Source organism: Chlorocebus sabaeus, chromosome 7 (assembly GCF_047675955.1).
Source record: "Chlorocebus sabaeus isolate Y175 chromosome 7, mChlSab1.0.hap1, whole genome shotgun sequence".
NCBI lineage: Eukaryota > Metazoa > Chordata > Mammalia > Primates > Cercopithecidae > Chlorocebus > Chlorocebus sabaeus.
The window spans coordinates 6,422,355-6,444,697 of NC_132910.1; positions in this window are offsets into that span (position 1 = coordinate 6,422,355).

Consider the following 22,343-nt stretch of genomic DNA (forward strand, 5'->3'; position numbering starts at 1 on the left):
TTGAGTAGCTTTTGTTAACTACTCAAAATGAAGAGGTTAAAACAACAATTTATTATTGTGTTTCAATATCCTTTGAGTCAAAAGTCTGGGCAAAGCCCAGATTATCTCAGAATCACAACCTTTGGGGCCTCTGCTGGGATAATTTGAATGGCTGGGGCTGAATCAGCTAAAGCTAGTGAAGTTTCTCTGTTTTTCTGTCTTTGTTTCTCTCTCTCTCTCTCTCTCTCTCTCTCTCTCTCTCTCTCTCTCTCCCCCCCCGTCTCTCTCTCTCTCCCCCATCTCTCTTTCTCTTTCTCTGTCTCTCTCTCTACCCCATCTCTCTCTCTCTCTCTCTCTCTCTCTCTCTCTCTCTCTCTCTCACTCTCTCTTCTCAACCTGCCCCCTACTCTCTCCTCTCCTTTCTCATGGTCTCTCCATGTGGTTACCTTGGGCTTTCACACAGTCTGGACACAAAGTCCAGAGCTCCAAGTAAAAGAAAGTGGAAACTTCCAAGACCCTCACAAACTAGGTCCCAAACTGACAAACCTCACTTCTGCATACTCAAAGCCTAGATTCAAGGGGATGGAACTTAGTCCCCCACTTTCAAAAGGAGGGATGTCAAAGAATTCGTGACCATCTTTAATCTGTCGCAATATTTATATGTGTTTATATGTATATTATTAAATGGTCAGATATCTTCCAATTAAAATGTAACTCAATATAGCATAAATTAAAAAGAAAGAAGTTTTAACTAAAAAGTTGCAACAGGTCATATATGCCATTACGCTATTCAAAGTAATCTTTAATCATCATTTACATTCACGCTTTATGAACTGTTCTATCGGATCCAGGGCTTTCCAGCTGTTGAGAGAAGTCAGGAAAGAAGGTGCTGAATGATTGCCATTTCTCACATATGCCCCAAAGCCTGTAGCAAATTCATCTTCAAAACAAAAAATTGTGTGTTATTAATATATGTGGCTGAATCATCAGGAAGATTTTATTTGAAGGAAAAAGTCCATATATATGAAAATATAGAAATTCCTAAGCTATACCAGGGTCTCTTCAAATATTAATATGGATTTAGTTATAAATGTCATGTTGTTGTAAATATTATCTGCACAATAATGCATTTATATAGATGAAGAATCTTAAAGGAACATATGTATAATATATTTTAGTTTTAAATTATTGAAAAAGGCCTTAGACTAAATAAAATATAATATTGATAATAATGAAAGAAATTTCACTAATTCTGCTATTCTATTTTTGATCATCTTCATTTTGTGGTTTAGTAATTTATAAACCTTGTTATAAGTTTATTTCACAACTATATTTTAATGGCTGTCATGCCTGAAAAATATACCATCAAAAATGTACAGATCTAAAAGGAAGGAAGCTATCACTATTGATGATACCTTTCTGCTGATTAGCATATCTAACCTAAACAACCAACTATTCACAGATTTTTACTGAAAACTTGATAATAACTACTTAGAGTGAATGGGAAATTATTGAATAGTAAATTTGTTTAAAATTCTCCTGAATCTAGTTGTTGAGATTTTACATAGATAAGAAAACTCTATTTTGAATTACCGTTTTGGGGAGTTTTTATGTGTTACATAAGGGATTTTAAATCTAACTTACTAGCCTTATTATAAAAATAAAATTATGTGATAACTGGCACAATTTTGAACACCTGTTTTTAAAATGGCAATGTCTATAGCACAAGCTTGTTTTGAAAAGTGATAACTTTCCCACTCAGTGTAAAAAAGGTCACCTTTCTGTTGACAGAACAGAACTTTTACATTTATTCTCAATTTTATAACACCTCATCAATAGGTTATTACTGGCAGTCACTTGTCATTCAACAAAATGTCAACAAATTCAGAGCACCATTTTTGTAAAATAAAAATACAAAATTCAGCTTTAAGATTCACAACTCTTTGAAGGACTACGTGAAAGTAACTAGTAAAATATTGGGCTGCAAATATTTTAATGATAATAACTTTATAACAAATGCGGTAAAACTTTACGATCCAAATGTGTTCTATTAAAGCACTAATCATATTTAGGATATTTTGGTACATAATTATATAATATCAAAATAAGCTGAAAGTTTATGTAGCAGTTAGGGAACAATAACAAACCCTCTGTCCTATGAAATTCAAGCCTCCCTGAGAACACACATTTTATGAAATGAGCAAGAGTCCCAATGACAAGCCATATATTGAGTTGTAAAAACTAAATGCTCTCCTAATTTTTTTGGTATAAATATATGGATTACAAGAATAATGCAATATTTGGTTACAAGCAATATTTGGTTACATGTATAGATCGCGTGGTAGTTAAGTCAAGAATTTTAAGGTATCTGTCACCCAAATAATGTACATTGTACCTATTTTGTAATATCTCATCATCTACCCTCCCTCCAACCCCTCAACCCTTCCAAGTCTCCAGTATCTGTTATCCCACACTCTATGCCTATCTGTATGCATTGTTTAGGTCCCACTTGTAAATGAAATCGTTAGACATTTGTCTTTGTTTATGAGTTTAATGAAATACATTCTTATATGTCTTCCTTTATTTCTATAGAACACATAAGAAACACCTTGAGGTGTTTGCTTGCCATCGTGTAGACAACCTGTCCATAGTCTGCCCACTTTAAGGAACTATGTAATCTCTTACAATCCAGTCTATATAACATTACTAGAGCAAGAGTAAGGCTCCTGAAACCAGTGCTCAGAAAGCTTTATGTGCTGTCCCTTGGATAGAGACAATGTGCGGATGACGTACTGTGGCAGTCAGGGCCCACTATTTTCATATCTAAATCAGTCTTTCTCCATGATCTTCCCCAGAAAAATGAATTATGGGCATCAATTATATAAAGATATTGCTTTCCACTGGATGTGGCTGTTTTCCTATCTCAAGGCTTTTACTATTTCATTATCTTCTGCTCCTCTCTTACCATAAACACTGCCTCAACAAATTCTACTTCTTTCAAATCCACCTCACCCATGACTTTTCCTTATTTTCATCCCCCTGATTTGGGAATGTGTGTGTATTTCATCAAGCATGTGTACTATCTAACATTTTATCCCAATAACCAAAGGAAAAAAGACTAGCTTCAGGGCAATATGGGAAAATGCCCTTTTTCTCCTACTATATTAAAGGGAAGTATTGTTATATTTATGTTATTTTAAACACACATATCTGGATATATTGGGTGTTGATAGGTCTGTTCAATTTAAATTTTGCTCATTTATGAGGACTTTTATTCATTAATATAAGAAAGATATATTCAAAGAGCTTTCTAATATTCCTAGATTAGTAAAAGTATAATTGATCAATTCTAAGCTTTCTGCCAGTCTAACTTCAGAAACAATAGCAATTTGCCTTTCCCTGCTCATTTACTCTTATAAATTTTTATTTAATTTATATTAATAATGATTTGTGTATGTTAATTACTATGATAAAGTTGTGATTGTCATTATTTTCCTAAATGAGTTAAACTAAACATAATAAATGATGAATACTGTTATAATAATTTTTAAACATAAAGGAAAAAATGTATTAATTGCAGAAGGAAATACTCTAGTATTTGCACACCCAGTAAAAGAAACATTCTGTACCATAAATAATCACTAAGCATTGATAAGCTCAGTGCACAATTTTCCTAGTTATTCAAGCACGAAAAATAAATAATCCCTGAACTTGACATTCCAGATACCTTATAAAATTCTGGAAGACAATGATATATTTTTAAAGCCATTTAATAAGCATTCAACAACATTTCTTTTTTGAAATAAGCTTTTTCCAATTAAACTGTAGAAGTGAAAACAGTTGATGCCTTTATTTGATGTGATAACCCCATATGTCAGAGTTATGGCATACAATTCCAGATAACACAAAGAAATAAAGACTAGCTTCAGGGCAATTTTTCTGGTATACAATTTTATGATTATAATAAATATTTCTCTATTAAAATCTTGTGTTATCTGTTGATTGAAAGTGCATTAGGTTTTGAGTGGACATTGAAAGCTCTGCTGTAGATTTTAAATTGGGTTGTTACAAAATACTTCACTGACATGAGTATTGAATTCAGAGGATTACTTGAGAAACCCATAGAAAAATAATCTTAAAATTTTTTTTCTGTGCTCAAGTGTAATTTTTTATTAAATGCCACTTTTTTTTATTGATAGCAGTATTTCCTATTGACTTCTTATTTCTAAGGTAAGCAACCAACATTTTAAAAAGCAAAAACATATGAATAGAAATAGGTTGCTTAGGCTCAACAATAGAATTGAGTTCTTCTAGTCAAGGTTATCAAAATGCTTATTTAACCAGAAAGAAGTGGTGTTTTTCAACATGATCAGTTGTCTCTTGGTTTCTTAAATCACTGAAGACAATTTAGAATGAGTCTTTAGGGGATTTACTGCTCAGAATAAGAAAGTGAGTTCTAAAATGATTATTCTAAAGAAGAAAAAGTTTGTACTCCTCAACAGTGAATGTACTTGTCCAAAAAAGAATATTCCTATAAATACTGGCAAGTGTGTTCAAAGATTTTATAAAACTACTTTAAATGCATGTGTGCTGAAGTTACCAAAAGTAGTTTATGATCTGAGGCAAAGCTTCAGTTTATTTCAATTCTGAAGGAAAGATAAAAGTATGTAATATGAAAAAGGTGAACATAATATTCTCATTTTCTATAATAATTGTGAAACATTTGGAAATTTATATAGTTATTGTGTTCCAATGGGAAACAGAAAACTTTCTTAGAGATATTTTACGTGATCATTTATTCATCTATTAAATATTGTCTAATATATGTCAGTTGCAGTGCTTAACCTTGAAAGTCACTCCCATCACCTAATTTCAAGGAGCGTCAAACCTAATGGAGGGAATAAATGCATTAATCACAAATGCAAATTTGCAGAATACATGAAAACGAAGAAGCGACAGCTATTTCAAACCCAAGTCAGTTACAAATGGCTTCCCAGAGGAAATGACAGTGGACTGAATTTCAGTAGGTGAGTAAAGATTATTTAGACACAAGGAAGAGAAAATGAGATACAATAAATGCTAATAAACCTAGCATGCTGTGCCTGCAGGGAACCAACCCAACATGGGGCTTTGCAAGCTTAAAATGCAAGGCACTGCATGACTAGATATGTGTCAGGGAACAAGTCAGAGGGCAAACCATGGCCAGTCCTGAATGTTACTGAAAGTGACCTGTAGACGAAGGTATGCCCCCAGAAAGCTGTTCAGCAAAAGAGTAGAGTTGTTAAATTGCAGTTTAGAAAGATACCTAGTGGCTTTGTAACCTATAAATGAGAGTGGGGTAAGGAGAAAGCAGAAAGACTGACAAACAGAAACATTAAAATATGGCCCTAAATGACCATGTCCTGTCTTCTTTTGTGGATGTCCTCTCCACCTTCTCCACCCAGTATACTTTGTTCCAGCCACCTTGGCCTCAGTGGTCATTCATGAACACAAAATGTACTCAAAGCTTTTGCATTTTCTCTTCCTTCATCCTGGAATGTTCTTCCCTCAGTCACCCAGAAGATGTTTTCCTGAACATCATTCAGGGCATTGCTAAAATTTCACTTTGAGGATAGTCTGTGTAAATGGCATCCCTCTCTCTACAGCCCCATACTTCATCATTCTCTATTCATGTACTCACTTTCTTATTTGACAAAACACTTCTTGTCACCAGCCATAATCTAAATTATTTCATTTTCTGTGTTCAACTACTAGAATGTAATTTCCATGAGAGAGGAAACTTGTTTGACTTGCTGCTGAATCTCCAGAACCTGCAGTGGTGTATGACATGTAAAAGACACTCAATAACTATTATCGAGTGAATGAATGACAATAATAATAATAACAATGACAATCAATTACCATTTATTAAGCACTTACCATGTGTCACATATTGTCTTAATTATACCCTTAATATATGTGATCTCAATCAATCATCCTAACCTGATGATCATGTTGTAGCAACTGTTCATTTATAAATGCAAAAGGGATTGGAAAAAAGCTTAATAAAGTTTTTTTATATATTATTATACTTTAAGTTCTGGGGTATATGTGCAGAACGTGCAGGTTTGTTACATAAGTATACACATGTCATGGTGGTTTGCTGAATCTATCAACCCGTCACCTAAATTAGGTATTTCTCCTAATGTTATCCCTACCCTAGCTCCCTACCCCCTGATAGGTTCCAGTGTGTGATGTTCCCGTACCTGTGTCCATGTATTCTCATTGTTCAGCTCCGAATTGTGAGTGAGAATATGTGGTGGTTGGTTTTCTGTTCTTGTGATAGTTTGCTGAGAATGATGGTTTCCAGCTTCATCCATGTCCCTGTAAAGGACATATACTCATCATTTTTTATGGCTGCGTAGTATTCCATGGTGTATATGTGTCACTATCCAGTCTATCATTGGTGGGCATTTGGGTTGGTTCCAAGTCTTTGCTATTGTGAACAGTGCCACAATAAACACACATGTACATATGTCTTTATAGTCTAATGATTTATAATTCTTTGGGTATATATCCACTAATGGGATTATTAGGTCAAATGGTATTTCTAGTTCTAGATCCTTGAGGAATTGCCACATTGTCTTCCACAATGGTTTAACTAATTTATACTCCCACCAACAGTGTAAAAGCATTTCTATTTTTCCACAACCTTTCTAGCATCTGTTGTTTTCTGACTTTTTAATGATCACCATTCTAACTGGCATGAAATGGTATGTCATTGTGGTTTTGATTCACATTTCTCTAATGACCCATGATGAGCTTTTTTTCATATTTGTTGGCTACGTAAATGTCTTCTTTTGAGAAGTGTCTGTTCATATCCTTCACCAACATTCTGAAGGAATTGTTTTTTGCTTATAAATTTGTTTAAGTTTTTTGTAGATTCTAGATATCAACCCTTTGTCAGGTGGTAGATTGCAAAAATTTTCTTCCATTCTGTAGGTTGCCTGTTCACTCTGATGATAGTTTCTTTTGCTATGCAGAAACTCTTTAGTTTAATTAGATCTCATTTGTCAATTTTGGCTTTCATTGCATTGCTTTTGGTGTTTTAGTTATGAAGTCTCTGTCCATGCCTATGTCCTAAATGGCATTGCCTAAGTTTTCTTCTAGGGTTTTTATGGTTTTAGGTCTTATGTTTAAGTCTTTAATCCATCTTAAGTTAATTTTTGTATTAGGTGTAAGGAAGGGGTCCAGTTTCAGTTTTCTGCATATGGCTAGCCAGTTTTCCCAACACTGTTTATTAAATAGGGAATCCTTTCCCCATTTCTTATTTTTGTCAGGTTTGTCAAATATCTGATGGTTGTAGATGTGTGGTGTTATATCTGAGTCCTCTATTCTGTTCCATTGGTCTATATATCTGTTTTGGTTGCAGTACCATGCTGGTTTGGTTACTGTATACTTGTAGTATAGTTTGAAGTCAGGTAACATGATGCCTCAAGCTTTGTTCTTTTTGCTTAGAATTGTCTTTGCTATGCAAGCTCTTCTTTGGTTTCATATGAAATTTAAAGTAGTTTTTTCTAAGTCTGTGGAGAAAGTCAATGGTAGCTTGATGGGGATAGGATAGAATCTATAAATTACTTTGGGCGATATGGCCATTTTCACGATATTTATTCTTCCTATCCATGAGTACGGAATATTTTTCCATTTATTTGTGTCCCCTTGTATTTCCTCTAGCAGTGGTTTGTAGTTCTCCTTGAAGAGGTCCTTTGCATCCCTTGTAAGTTGTATTCCTAGGTATTTTCTTCTCTTTGTAGCAACTGGGAATGGGCAGTAACTCATGATTTCACTTTCTGTTTGCCTGTTATTAGTGTACAGGAATGCTTGGATTTTTGCACATTGATTTTGTATCCTGAGACTTTGCTGAAGCTGCTTATCAGCTTAAGGAGATTTTGGGCTGAGATGATGAAATTTTGCACATATACAATCATGTCATATGCAGACAGAGACAATTTGACTTCCTCTCTTCCTGTCTGAATATACTTTATTTATTTCTCTTGCCTGATTGCCCTAGCCAGAACTTCCAATATTATGTTGAGGAGGGGTGGTGGGAGAGGGCATCTTTGTCTTGTGCCAGTTTTCAAAGGAAATGCTTCCAGTTTTTGCTCATTCAATATGATATTGGCTGGGGTTTGTCATAAATAGCTGTTAATATTTTGAGATATATTCCATCAATATCTAGTTTACTGAGAGTTTTTAGCATAAAGGGGTGTTGAATGTTGTTGGAGGCCTTTTCTGCATCTGTTCAGATAATCGCATGATTTTTATCATTGGTTCTGATTATGTGATGGATTACGTTTCTTGATTTGTGTATGCTGAAACAGTCTTGCATCTCAGGTATGAATACGACTTCATCGTGGTGGATAAGCTTTTTGATGTGCTGCTGGGTTCAGTTTGCCAGTATTTTACCGAAGATTGTCACTTTGATGTTCATCAGGGATATTGGCCTGAAATTTTCTTTTTTTGTTGTGTCTCTGTCAGGTTTTAGTATCTGCATGATGCTGGCCTCATAAAATGAGTTACAGAGAATTGCCTCTTTTTCTGTTGTTTGGAATAGTTTGAGAAGGAATGATACCAGCTCCTCTTTGTACCTCTGGTAGAATTTGGCCATAAATTTGTCCAGTCCTGGGCTTTTTTTGGTTTGTAGGCCATTAATTTCTGCCTCAATTTCAGAATTTGTTATTGATCTATTCGGGGATTTGACTTCTTCCCGGTTTAGTCTTGGGATGGTGCATGTGTCCAGGAATTTATCCATTTCTTCTAGATTTTATAGTTTATTTGTGTAGAGGTGTTTATAGTATTCTCTGATGTTAGTTTGTATTTCTGTAGGATCAGTGGTGATATCCCCTTTATTTGCTTATATTGCATCTATTTGATGCTTCTCTCTTTTCTTCTTTGTTAGTCTGACTAGCACTCGCTCTATCTATTTTGTTGATCTTTTCAAAAAAAACAGCTCCTGGATTCATTGATTTTTTTTGAAGTGTTTTTTGTGTCTCTATCTCCTTCAGTTCTGTTCTGATCTTAGTTATTTCTTGTCTTCTGCTAGCTTTTAAATTTGTTTGCTCTTGCTTTTCTACTTTTTTAAATTGTGATTTTAGGATTTTGGTTTTAGATCTTTCCTGCTTTCCCTTTTGGGCATTTAGTGCTATAAGTTTCCCTCTAAAAACTGCTTTAAATGTGGCCTAGAGATTCTGGTATGTTGTGTATTTGTTTTCATTGGTTTCAAATAACTTCTTTATTTGTGCCTTAATTTCGTTATTTACCTAGTAGTCATTCAGGAGCAGGTTGTTCAGTTTCCATGTAGTTGGGCAGTTTTGAGTGAGTTTCTCAATCCTGAGTTCTAATTTGTTTGCACTGTAATCTGAGAGACAGTTTGTTATGATTTTTGTTCTTTTGCATTTGCTGAGAAGTGTTTTACTTCCAATTATGTGGCCAATTTTAGAATAAGTGTGGTGTGGTGCTGAGAAGAATATACATTCTGTTGATTTGGGTTGGAGAATTCTGTAGATATCTATTAGGTCCTCTTGGTCCAGAGCTGAGTTCAAGTCCTAGATATCCTTGTTTATTTATTTTCTGTTTCATTGATCTCTCTAATATTGACAGTGGGGTATTACATTCTTTCACTATTATTGTGTGGGAGTCTGAGTCTCTTTGTAGGTCTCTAAGAACTTGCTTTATGAATCTGGGTGTTCTTGTGTTAGGTGCATATATATTTAGGATAGTTAGTTCTTCTTGTTTCATTGATCTCTTTACCATTAGGTAAGGCCCTTCTTTGTATCTTTTGATCTTCGTTGGTTTAAAGTCTGTTTAATCAGAGACTAGTATTGCAACCTCTGCTCTCTATTGCTTTACATTTGCATGGTAAATATTCCTCCATCCCTTTATTTTGAGCCTATGTGTGTCTTTGAATGTGAGATGGGTCTCCTGAATACAGCACACTGATGGGTCTTGACTCTTTATCCAATTTGCCTGTCTGTGTCTTTTAATTGGGGCATTTAGCCCATTCACATTTAAGGTTAATATTGTCATGCTTGAATTTGATCCTGTCATTACGATGCTAGCTGGTTATTTTGCCTCTTAGTTGATGCAGTTTTTTCACAGTGTCAATGATTTTTAAAATTTGGTATGTTTTTTTGCAGTGGCTGGTACTGATTGTTTCTTTCCATGTCTAGTGCTTCCTTCAGGAGCTCTTGTAAGACAGGCCTGGTGGTGACAAAATCTTTACAGACAAATGCTGAGAGATTTTGTCACCAATAAAGTGTTTTTAGGAAAACTAGAGAAAGTTAATTTTAAAACATGTGGATATAAACTTTGCAAGATTTTGTAAGTGAGAGAAATAAAAGTTAATGCCCAAGTTGTCCATTTAAGTAACATTTGTTGAAAATTCTTGCCATCAACTTCAAGAATACAACAGCAGAAAATAAAGAGCAAAATGTATTCAACCTTTGCATATGTACAGCAAGCAGCATAAAAATTACATCACCAACCCTAACCACATATTTGCTCTCATTCTACAATTTGAGCTTTATTTTATTTTGATTGTACAAATAATAACTGAAGCAAAAAATAGAACCAATTAAGTCAAGGAATTTTTGTTGTCAGGAATTGTTTATGCTTTAGAGACAAGGAAAATTATTATTGTCTCAGTTGGGTCATAAAAGGGAAAAAATTCAAGCCAAAATTAAAGTCAAATTTTTTCGAGTATGTATACTTCTAACTTTGGGGATGCTTTTATTATTATTTTTTATTGTGAAGTCTCAGCAATCCCTTGTATCTAGTGAGGTAAATTGATGGTTTGTCTTCTATAGTTGATTTTTTTTTTTTAAGACTAATGGAAGTTTTTGTAATCTGCGATTTTCTCTTTTTATTATTTACTTAAATTTAGGAGAAAATAAAATAAGATAGGTTAGCAAATTTCACAACAGTATTGTTCTATATTTGTTTGTGTGTTCTAAATTAGTTCAATATAAATCACTACATTCCTAACATGGAAAGCTTGGCATAGAGTATGTCAGTATATATAAGATTATAACATTTTTAGTTAGAAAATTTTTAACATGGGTCATCTGATAACTAAAGAATGTTGCCATTTTTTTATTTGCCTTATAGCAACTTGTTCCTATTTCCAAATTCTCTGCCATTATTCTTAGACCCATGTACACAACCCAAGACGTCACATCAAATGCATATGTTGGCTTGACAAGCATATTTGCTGATAGTTGTATCTAGTAATGTGCTAGAATTCTCTCCAGCTCCATGTTTAGTGACATCACATTGGTAGCTAGAAATCAGTGATGGTAGGAAGATTTACACTAAGGAAATTAGCAAAAAAAATATAAGCAGGTGTGTGTGTGTGTGTGCGTGTGTATGTCTTTTATCCTGAAGAACAGGTTGCTAAATATTACCAGCACATGACTGGCTATATCCCACTATTGATCATTTAAAGACTATACCATTATGTTAATACATCTTCAAAAGTTAAAAAAGATAGGGTGATAATAGCAAAAACAGAATATTTCCAATGCCTCATAAAGTTGTGCCCCAAATTAATTGATGTATTGAAATTAGTAAAAAGTTTGTGACACTTAGCTAAACTAAAATACACATAAATTAGTTTAAGGGGCCTGAATATATAATCTGTAAACCAGTGACTTTCTTTCTAGAAATTACTGCATTCAACAAAGACAGAAGTGATTTTCAATCACACTTTTCTATCTAAAGACCACTAGTTACCATGGTGCTGTCATTTATGACTCAATACTGGAAGTAAGTTTCTGTTATTTTTTTCAGAGTCTCCCTTCATGACTACTTTCAGAAATTTCTGCATTAAGAAGTATCATCGATGAACAGAATCTATCAATGATTCAAAAGGCAAATACAAAATTATATTTTAATTAAAAATTGAAATGTTAAATCAAATGTTACATAATAATAGTTTTGTTCAGTGTGCTAGTGTATGAATTACCATGCTATATATTACATTAGTATTTTATATATTATCACATTGATCCCTCATGCAAGATCAGCTTACATGTAAAAATTAGGGTTAGAACGGTGAAACCCCGTCTCTACTAAAAAATACAAAAAACTAGCCGGGCGAGGTGGCGGGCGCCTGTAGTCCCAGCTACTCGGGAGGCTGAGGCAGGAGAATGGCGTAAACCCGGGAGGCGGAGCTTGTAGTGAGCCGAGATCCGGCCACTGCACTCCAGCCTGGGCGACAGAGCAAGACTCCGTCTCAAAAAAAAAAAAAAAAAAAAAAAAAAAAATTAGGGTTAGAGTGCTTATGCCATGCTGAGGGATTTGTAGTAAAAAAGTGGTCGAATAATAATTGGAACCCAGTCTGAAACCCCTGATCTCTTTCTCTTGTCTGGTTGTACAATTTGCTCTAACATTCTCTACATTATCTTGTGACAAAAATGGAAGAAAAAAGTCATTTGAAGATCCCATAAAGTGCAGAATAGAGTCCTGATGCAGAAAACATTTAGAAGATAAAACTTAAGAGGCTTTGTTTAGTGATGGAGTCAGACAGATCTTAATAAATATCTTATTCCATCAATCAGGTGAACTGTGTGAATATGGTGAAATTATTTGGTCTCTCTGAGCCTCAATTTTATCAAGTGTAACACAGTTATGAGAATTAGATATGAAACTGCATATAAACTCTCTAGTGTAGACTTAGGTAATAGTGAGGACTTAATAAAAGGTTAATATCACTGCTATTGCTGAAAGGTAAGTTAAAATAATAAGTGAAGAGAATATAAATATCAATATTGATTTACTTTCCAAAAGCAATTTTCAATTAAGCCAACAATAATACTTTTAGAAATGGGTTTGACTTCAATAATATTGCACTGAAACATTTTGTTATATATGTGTGTGTGTGTGTGTGTATATATGATACATATATATATGATTTTTTGCTTAAATTAAAAACTAAGATCCAAGAAGGGAAAAACAGAAAGAAGAGAAAGGGTGAGAGAATTAAGTAGTTTTATATCACTTTTAAAAATTGTAATTTCCCTGGGAAATTGTTACAAAAATGAAAATGCCATGAAATCAAATCACTGTCAATTATTGTAAAATCTGCTAGTACATATGACATATTATATATGAATATATGACATAGTATATATGAATATTAAGTACATTGTTTAAAACCTGTGTAGTATATATGGATATTAAGCATATTGTTTAAAATATTAAAATATGTAAGGAAAGAGTAATTGAATAGGCTTGGCCTTTGCAAAGTGTAGATCAAGAATAAGTATTATTGCTTTATATTAGCAAATGCAAAATAAATTTACAGGAGTGAACAGTAAAGTGCAAAACTGGCAAATTATAAAATTCAATGTTGGATAAGATAGGAAGTGACTACTATAACTCAGTATCTTCCTCACCTGCCCCCAAAATTGATCTCAAAATTTAACATTCTGATAAATACTTTTGCCGTTATCTCACAGTAGTTAATTATGCCTGTTGCATGTGGTCGTACCATCACTTTTCCACAGTCAACATTTCCTGGGTCTTGTCAGTGTCTGCAGGCAACACCAGTATCATCTTTTGGTTCTTTTTTCACCCTAAGACAATGAATCAAGGGCGAAAGCAAAGCTACTGTTGATAATTGGCAAGATATATTCAGGACTCGTAAACCTGCTTTCTGAATTAAAACATCCGTCAGTGTCTCAACCACCCCGTCCATCTGTCTCCTTCCTTTAAAATAAAAATGATAAAAATGAGTATGTGAGAGGCAAGAACTTTTTCAATCTTTGATATTTAGAAATGTACTGATGAAATTTAAAGAATGATTTTTTTCGTTTCTTTTCTCATGTTTTCATTATCATTGAAATAGTTGTATATGACTCAGTATTGCTATCCTGAAATGTTCACTCCATATAACTTTACTATTTAATAGTATGCATTTTATATAGAAGACATAATAAAGGAATCATAAAAATGTTTTTTTCTATGTGTGCAAATCATAATGCAAATGAACATAGTTTAATATAATCCCTGAAAAAATACTGGATAAATTCATAACTATGCTCTATCATAGTAATAACCACATGTACAGCCCCATGCACACACAAACACACACCAACATTCTCCATGAAAACAAAGAAAAAAGTATCAAAAGTGTCTTGAGGCAGAAAATTTCTTTTCATAGAATGAATAGATTTGAGTAAAACTGTTATTCAAATAAATTTATTATCATTTATATTACTGTGTTTACTGAGAAGGTAAAATACATTTCAGTACTTTCACCTAATTTTAATGCATCTTCCTTTTATTGAAGTCTACCAAGCACAAACTATCATTATAAATTTCATAACCTGTGATCCTCACAACAAACTGGCAGTAGGCCAGGTATGAATATTCTTCCTCCTCCACAGATAATGAATTTGGGCTTTAGACAGTCACATGGCCAGTAAGTAGCAGTGCTGAAATGATAATCCAACACTTCTGATTCCCATATCGCTGTTCATTTTGCTTTATCAAATTCAGCTAAGCTACAATGACCTTTGAAAATGCTTGTTTAGTCAAAATATAATATTTAAAAGAATAAGAAAAATTAACATGCCAAGGCAACCCTGTCAGGCACTGAATGAGAGACCTGTATCCAAGAACGGACAGAATAAAATTAAGTCTCCAATGAAACTCAAAGGCTAATAGTAAATAAATTATATTTTAAAAATAATTACAACACAACATATTTAAGAAAATAAAACTACATGGGTCATATCTGATAGAGGCAGGAAAGAAAGAGTGATAAAATCAGGACTTAGATCATGAAAAGCCTCAATACTAATTCAAAGATTTAATTTTTTCTTATATATCATATAATACAAATGAAGATGTGTATGCTGAATAGTAACATAAGACTTGCTTACATAATGTATAATCAATTAAAAATTATATATACATAATGTCTTCCAGAACATTTTTGGAGAAAATGATGGATGATGTTACCATTCCCTAAACAGGTATTATGATAAACTGAAAGTCTCATGGGAAGAGGTGGAGAAAAGGTGTTTCATGAAATCTGGCCACTCTGAGGACATAGGGACAATGAATCTCAAATCTGTAATAAAAGATAAATCAGAGAGAGAAGGAATCACTGACAGATTGGTTTTAATAGAAGGAGCTACAAATTTTAAAAAATCGAATAACCAGTTTCTAAATTTTTTTAGAAAAATAAATTGAAAACAAAGGAAAGAAACTTATTAAACAATTACAGCCAGAGATCTCAAGTGCTAAAGCTACTTTTAAGTTTTAAGTTAACCATATTTTCATCTAGGTATGTAACTTTCTGTTTTTTATTGTACTTTATGTTCTGGGATACATGTGCAGAACCTGCAGGTTGGTTACATAGGTATAGACGTGCCATGGTGGTTTGTTGCACCCATCAACCGAACATCCACATTACATGTTTCTCCTAATGCTATCCTTTCCCTACCCTCCCCACCCACCCCCTGACATGCTCCGGTGTGTAATATTCTCATTGTTCAACTCCCACTTATGAGTAAGAACATATGGTATTTGGTTTTCTGTTCCTGTGTTAGTTTTCTGAGAATGATGGTTTCCAGCTTCATCCATGTCCCTGCAAAAGACGTGAACTCATCCTTTTTCATGGCTGCACAGCATTCCATGGTGTATATGTACCACCTTTTCTTTATCCAGTCTATCATTGATGGGCATTTGGGTTGGTTCCAAATCTTTGTTATTGTGAATAGTGCTGCAACAAATATACGTGTGCATGTGTCTTTATAGTAGAATGATTTATGATCCTTTAGGTATATACTCAGTAAGGGGATTGCTGGTCAAATGGTATTTCTGGTTCTAGAGCCTTGAGGAATTGCCACACTGTTTTCACAATGGTTTAAATAAATTTATACTCCCACCAACAGTGTAAAAGTATTCCTATTTCTCCACATCTTCTCTAGCATCTGTTGTTTCCTGAATTTTTAATGATCGCCACTCTAACAGGCGTGAGATGGTATCCCATTGTGGTTTTGATTTGAATTTCTCTAATTTGACCTGCAATGATGAGCTTTTTTTTTCATGTTTGTTGGCTGAATAAATGTCTTCTTTTGAGAAGTATCTGTTCATATCCTTCGCCCACTTTTTGATAGGGTTGTTTGTTTTTTTCTTGTAAATTTTTTTTATGTTTCTTGTAGCTTCTGGATATTAGACCTTTGTCAGATGGATAGATTGCAAAATATTTCTTCCATTCTGTAGGTTGCCTGTTCACTCTAATGATAGTATTTTGCTGTGCAAAAACTCTTTAGTTTAATTAGATCCCATTTGTCAATTTTGGCTTTTGTTGCCATTGCTTTTCATGTTTTAGTCATGAAATCTTTGCCCATGACTATGTCCTGAATGGTATTGTTTAGATTTTCTTCTAGAGTTTTTATGGTTTTAGTTCTTATGTTTAAGTCTTTAATCCATCTTAAGTTAATTTTTTTATAAGATGTAAGGAAGGGGTCCGGTTTCAGTTTAGAAATTTTTCCCCATTTCTTGTTTTTGTCAGGTTTGTCAAAGATCTGATGGTTGTAGGTGTGTCGCATTACTTCTGAGGACTCTGTTCTGTTCCATTTGGTCTACAGGTCTGTTTTGGTACCAGTCTATGCTGTTTTGGTTACTGTAGCCTTGTAGTATACTTTGAAGTCAGGTAGCAGGATGCCTCCAGCTTTGTTCTTTTTTCTTAGAATTGTCTTGGCTATGTGGGCTCTTTTTTGGTTCCATATGACATTTAAAGTAGTTTTTTCTAAGTCTGCGAAGAAAGTCAGTGTTAGCTTGATGGGGATAGGACTGAATCTATAAATTACTTTGGGTGGTATGGCCATTTTCATCTTCCTATCCATGAGCATGGAATGTTTTTCCATTTGTTTGTGTCCTTTCTTATTTCTTTTAGCAGTGGTTTCTAGTTCTTCTTGAAGAGGTCCTTCATACCCCTTGTAAATTGTATTCTTAAGTATTTTATTCTCTTTGTAGCAACTGTGAATGGAAGTTCACTCATGATTTGGCTCTCTGCATGTATATTATTGGTGTATAGGAATGCTTCTGATTTTTGCACATTTATTTTGTATCGTGAGAATTTGCTGTTTACTTATCGGCTTAAGGAGGTTTTGGGCTGAGACCATGGGGTTTTCTAAATATACAATCATGTAATCTGCAAACAGAGACAATTTGACTTCCTTTCTTCTTATTTGAATGCCATTTATTTCTTTCTCTTGCCTGATTACCTTGGCCAGAACTTCCAATTCTATGTTGAATAGGAGTGGCGAGAGAGGGCATCTTGTGCCAGCTTTCAAAGGGAATGCTTCTAGCTTTTGCCCACTCAGTATGATATTGGCCGTGGTTTGTCACAAATAGCTCTTACTATTTTGAGATACATTCAATCGATACCTAGTTTATTGAGAGTTTTTAGTATGAAGGACTGTTGAATTTTATTGAAGGTCTCTTCTGTATCTATTGAGATAATCATGTGGTTTTTGTCATTGGTTCTGTTTTTGTGATGGATTATGTTTATTGATTTGCTTATGTTGGACCAGCCTTGTATCTCAGGGATGAAGCCAACTTGATCATGGTGGATAAATTTTTGATATCCTGCTGGATTCAGTTTGCCAGCATTTTATTGAGGATTTTGACATTGATGTTCATCAGGGATATTAGTCTGAATGTAACAAAAAACCTATTATTTAAAACATCAAATGCAGTATAATGAAGAGAAATCAGTGCTTCAGGGTCCTTTTTATGATGATATATTTGTTAAAAGTGATATAACTTGACACTTAGAAAATATGAATTGATAGTCTACTGCTTCTTTTTATAAAATTATAATTAGTAAGGATTAATGGGTGACAAATTAGGGAAAAAATGAACGTTTTTTCTTTACCTTACAAAAGGATTTAAATTTGCAACATTTGTTACTTAGAGAACAGTATGGCAAAGTAATCATGTATCATTGTCACTGTCTAAGAAACCCTGTAAAAAATTGAAAACGCTTCAGTCTTTGGATCCATCATGAAACAATTTAAAACAAATCAAATTTCCTTTTCATTCCCCCTACTCCAGAACCCTCAAAGATCCAATTTATCTTAAATGAATCTGTGTTTAACTATATGTGTAAAAATTCCTTAAAATTGAAATTTTTTATTGCCTAGACAAATAATATACAAAATATTAGTTAGCATTTCATAGGGCAAAATGGAATTATCTCAAAGACAGAAATATGATTGCATTCTTAGAGTTTCACTGGTTAAAATCAATTTTAATTCACATATACCACTAGCTATCCATTGTAGTACAAAATAGCTATTTCCCAGATTAAGTTAAAATACAAAGACAAAATAGAATCAAAGTATAATCATGTAAAAAACAATATTATATAGTGCATAAAGAATAAGTTAAGAGAAGCAAAGTGGCTTTCTAGGTACACACATTAAAAGTATCTACAATCCTGTGTGTTTTAAAGATGATTGATTAATTGTACAAATTGGAAATACCTTGTTATTTCTATAAATATAGCCAATTGGAAAAGAGATATGATAATTGACTTCAAATCTATTGCCAAAACGACTAATATGATTAAAGGCATTAAGAATGTTCCCTAAGTTAAAAGAGACCTAAATATAGGGTTTTGTTTTAAAGTTATGGTATATTTTAATTCATACAGATAAAGAGAAAATAAAGAAGAAGGGCTTTGTGTCTATACAGGATGACTGAAAAAAAAAATTCATTGAATAGTTTCTCACTAATGAATTTTAAAACTACCGAAAACAAACTATAAATTGTCCTGGCAAAATCTCAGCACCAAGAGTCAGAACAACAAGCTATATTAATTGAATTTGAATAGCAACAAGTTTGCATAATAAAAGGACTGCAAAAATTTTAAAAACACTCAACACATACTTGGATTTGTTGAAATGTTAGTCATACCACTTACTAGTTTTGACTCATTGAACTATCTTTCATTTGTCCAAAACTAATTTCTCATCTGTTGAACAAGAATAGTAATACCCACCTTCAAGTGTAGTTATTAGATTGGAAATAACAAAGGTATTGTATCAAGTCACTTGCTTAATACTTAATAAACTCTCAAAAGCAAACCTCAAATAAAAGATTTACATGAGAATCTGTATAGTCAATATATTTTCTTCACATAGTTTACAAATATCAAGTTGTGTAATGCCATGTATCCTTTTTGATTCATATGACCAACTCCATCACATCCTAAAAGCCTTTGCTCAAACTTACCTTAGCAATGCCTACCTGAATTCTAAAATTTATTGACCATTCTTATCCTTAGCATTCATCATCCCTCTTAACTTGGTCTATTTTTTTTTTTTTTTATGGCACCTATCTCCTTTTAACATGCAATATATTTTCCTATGTATTATATTTCTTATTTCTCTTTATAATTTATTTCTAGACTCTAGGTCCCAAGTAATCAAATTTATTTTGCTGTTTTGTTTTATTCACTGATACATTCCAAACAGTTTAGAAAGTGCTTGATACATCTATGCATTCAAAAATGTTTGCTCTCAAATGAATATAATCTTTGCTTTTAAACTTAAGAATTTAAATAAGTGATCTGCTGTGAATATTACCCAGAACAGGTGTAAAAAAAGGAAGAAAATTGACACTATTTAAACATTTACAAACAAGAAAACCCCAGAACAATAAAATGTCCCACACACACAAAAAAGTACTAATCTAATCTGGAATAGTTACTTATCCCCCAGTAGCATTAACAATAGCCACTTATACAACATCACTAAGTATTTCCAGGTGTTTTCCTTAACTCACTGAATTGCTTTTTGAAACTTATTTGTCTCTACTTATGTATATTTGGGGATACTGTTTAACATGTCAATCTCTTATACATAAGGTTGTTCAGAATACTTTTTTGTTAAATAAAATATTAGAAATTTTTTCATGACAAGAACTGCCTATTTGAGAACAAAAGATATAAAGTCAGAGGAGGTTTTAGATATTCAAACTCAGAAATTCATATTCATCATACTTTCTAACTAATCTAAGAGATGTAAGACTGGTACTCTCCTTGGATTCCACAGAATTTATTTTGTTTCTTTTCAACGTAGTGCTGTATTTCAGATATGTATGCCCTTAATTTTAAAAGATTCCTCACTGGGATGTGTCTTGCATTTACATAATGTACAGAAAGAGAAAACATTTAAAATTGTTGAAGACATGCATATTTAGGATTTTTCATGAAATATTGCATTCAGGGCATCTATACCCCTCTTTATCCCTGACTCTTCCAAACTGGCTTAATGTATTTTTTTGGCCTGGAGGTAATATTAGCCTCAGCTAAGCCATGGACACATTTCTTAGAAAAACAAATGTTTCATAGAAATCCCAGAACAGGCAGATTCTGAGTCTCTTTGTTCTCAGGAATCTGACAGAATTCAAGTTCAAAGAAATGAGAATATAAGGCAGAGTTTGTTTTTACTGAGAATAACTTAGGAGTTGATCTGTGTCTAGCTTATACATAACTATGAACAATGAAATCTGAAATAACCAGACATCTCACTTTCTTAAGTTCAGTTAAACATACCAAACAAGTGTATTTTACAAAAAATAAAGTGACTAGTATACACAAATCACTGCCACTGTTCCCAGAGAATAACAAGTTGAATAAGGAACAAACCTAGTTCTTAAGAGTCTATTATTTTTTATAAAGCAAAGAAAAAAATAGGTTTATAGGGGATTAAAAAGAGGGACTGTTTAATTCTGACTGTAGAGATAAGTAGAGACATTATAGAGAAGGTTGCACTTAAGCACAGATGAATCTTTGTGATTTTGATAGATGAGGTAAATGATTTTAGCTAAAATAAATAACATGGGAAAGGCATATGTGGTGAGGTAAATGTTGCTGTCCCCTTACAATTTATATATTGGAACCTAATACCTAATGTGATCATATTACAAAGTGTGACTTTTGGGAAGGATTAAGTCCCACCTTCATTAATGAGATTAGTGCTCTTATAAAAGAAGCTGAGAGAACTCCCTTTCCTCTTCTTCCTCAAAAGGCACAATTAGAATGTGCCATTTTAATGCAAAGAAGCAGCCATCACCAGACATAGAATCTGTTGGTGACTTAATCTTATACCTCTTTCCTCCAGAATTATGAGCAAGAAATTTATGTTGTTTATAAATTATCCAGTCTAAGATATTTTTTACAGCATTCTGAGCAAAATAAAATATAAACATGAACTTGCTCAGATTATTAGAGAATTGCATAGATACCTATTGTGAGTGTCACAAGGAGATGTATGGACAAGAAAAAGTTGATGAATGAAACCTGAGTGAATTGGTTGAAGCCGTATATTTTTAGAAACTTAAATGACAAATTTAAGAAATTGGATTTTATAGTATGTTTACTATGAAAATTTTGAAAGTATTTGGGTAGTGTCCTTAATTACAAAAATAAGTTGGTCAGGCACGGTGGTTCACACCTGTAATCCCAACACTTTAGGATGCCAAGGCAGGTAGATCACAAGGTCAGGAGATTGACACCATCCTGACTAATATGGTGAAACCCCATCTCTACTAAAAATACAAAAAAAAAAAAAAAAACCAACCGGGTGCCATGGCCGGCGCCTGTAGTCTCAGCTACTCTAGAGACTGAGGCAGAAGAATCACTTGAACCCGGGAGGCAGAGGTTTCAGTGAGATCGCGCCACTGTACTCCAGCTTGGGCAGCAGAGCAAGACTCCATCTCAAAAAAAAAAAAAGAAAAGAAATAAAGAAAGAAGTTTAATGATTAAGGACTTGAATATCAACAAAATTTTAAGTGAATGACATCATTACATTGGAGTAATAATGATAGCACTAATGTCACATTTTTGCATCGCTTATATTCTTTCTTATAATTTAGTCATTAAGTAATAGCCCTTGAATGATATTCTTTTGGCACATAAACTTGTTACTGACATCACTCTAAAGATAATGCATCACTCATTTCAGGAAACTACAGATATAATTTGGTTAAAAATTCATACAAGGCAATATCAACTCATTAACCTAGTGCTAAAATGCAGTAAAGTACCAAAGTTACGCTAGGTAAAACATTATGTGATTAGATTGTAAAGGCAAGGTTTTTCAACTGGAAATGGAGTGATTCTTAATAACAGATTATATATCTACAGTATTAAGTCAGAGAGTCTAACTACAATTTATAAAAGCAAACAAAGGCTGGGTGCAGTGACTCGCGCCTGTAATCCCAGCACTTTGGGAGGCCAAGGTGGGCAGATCACTTGAGGTCAGGAGTTCGAGACCAGATTGACCAACATGGTGAAACTC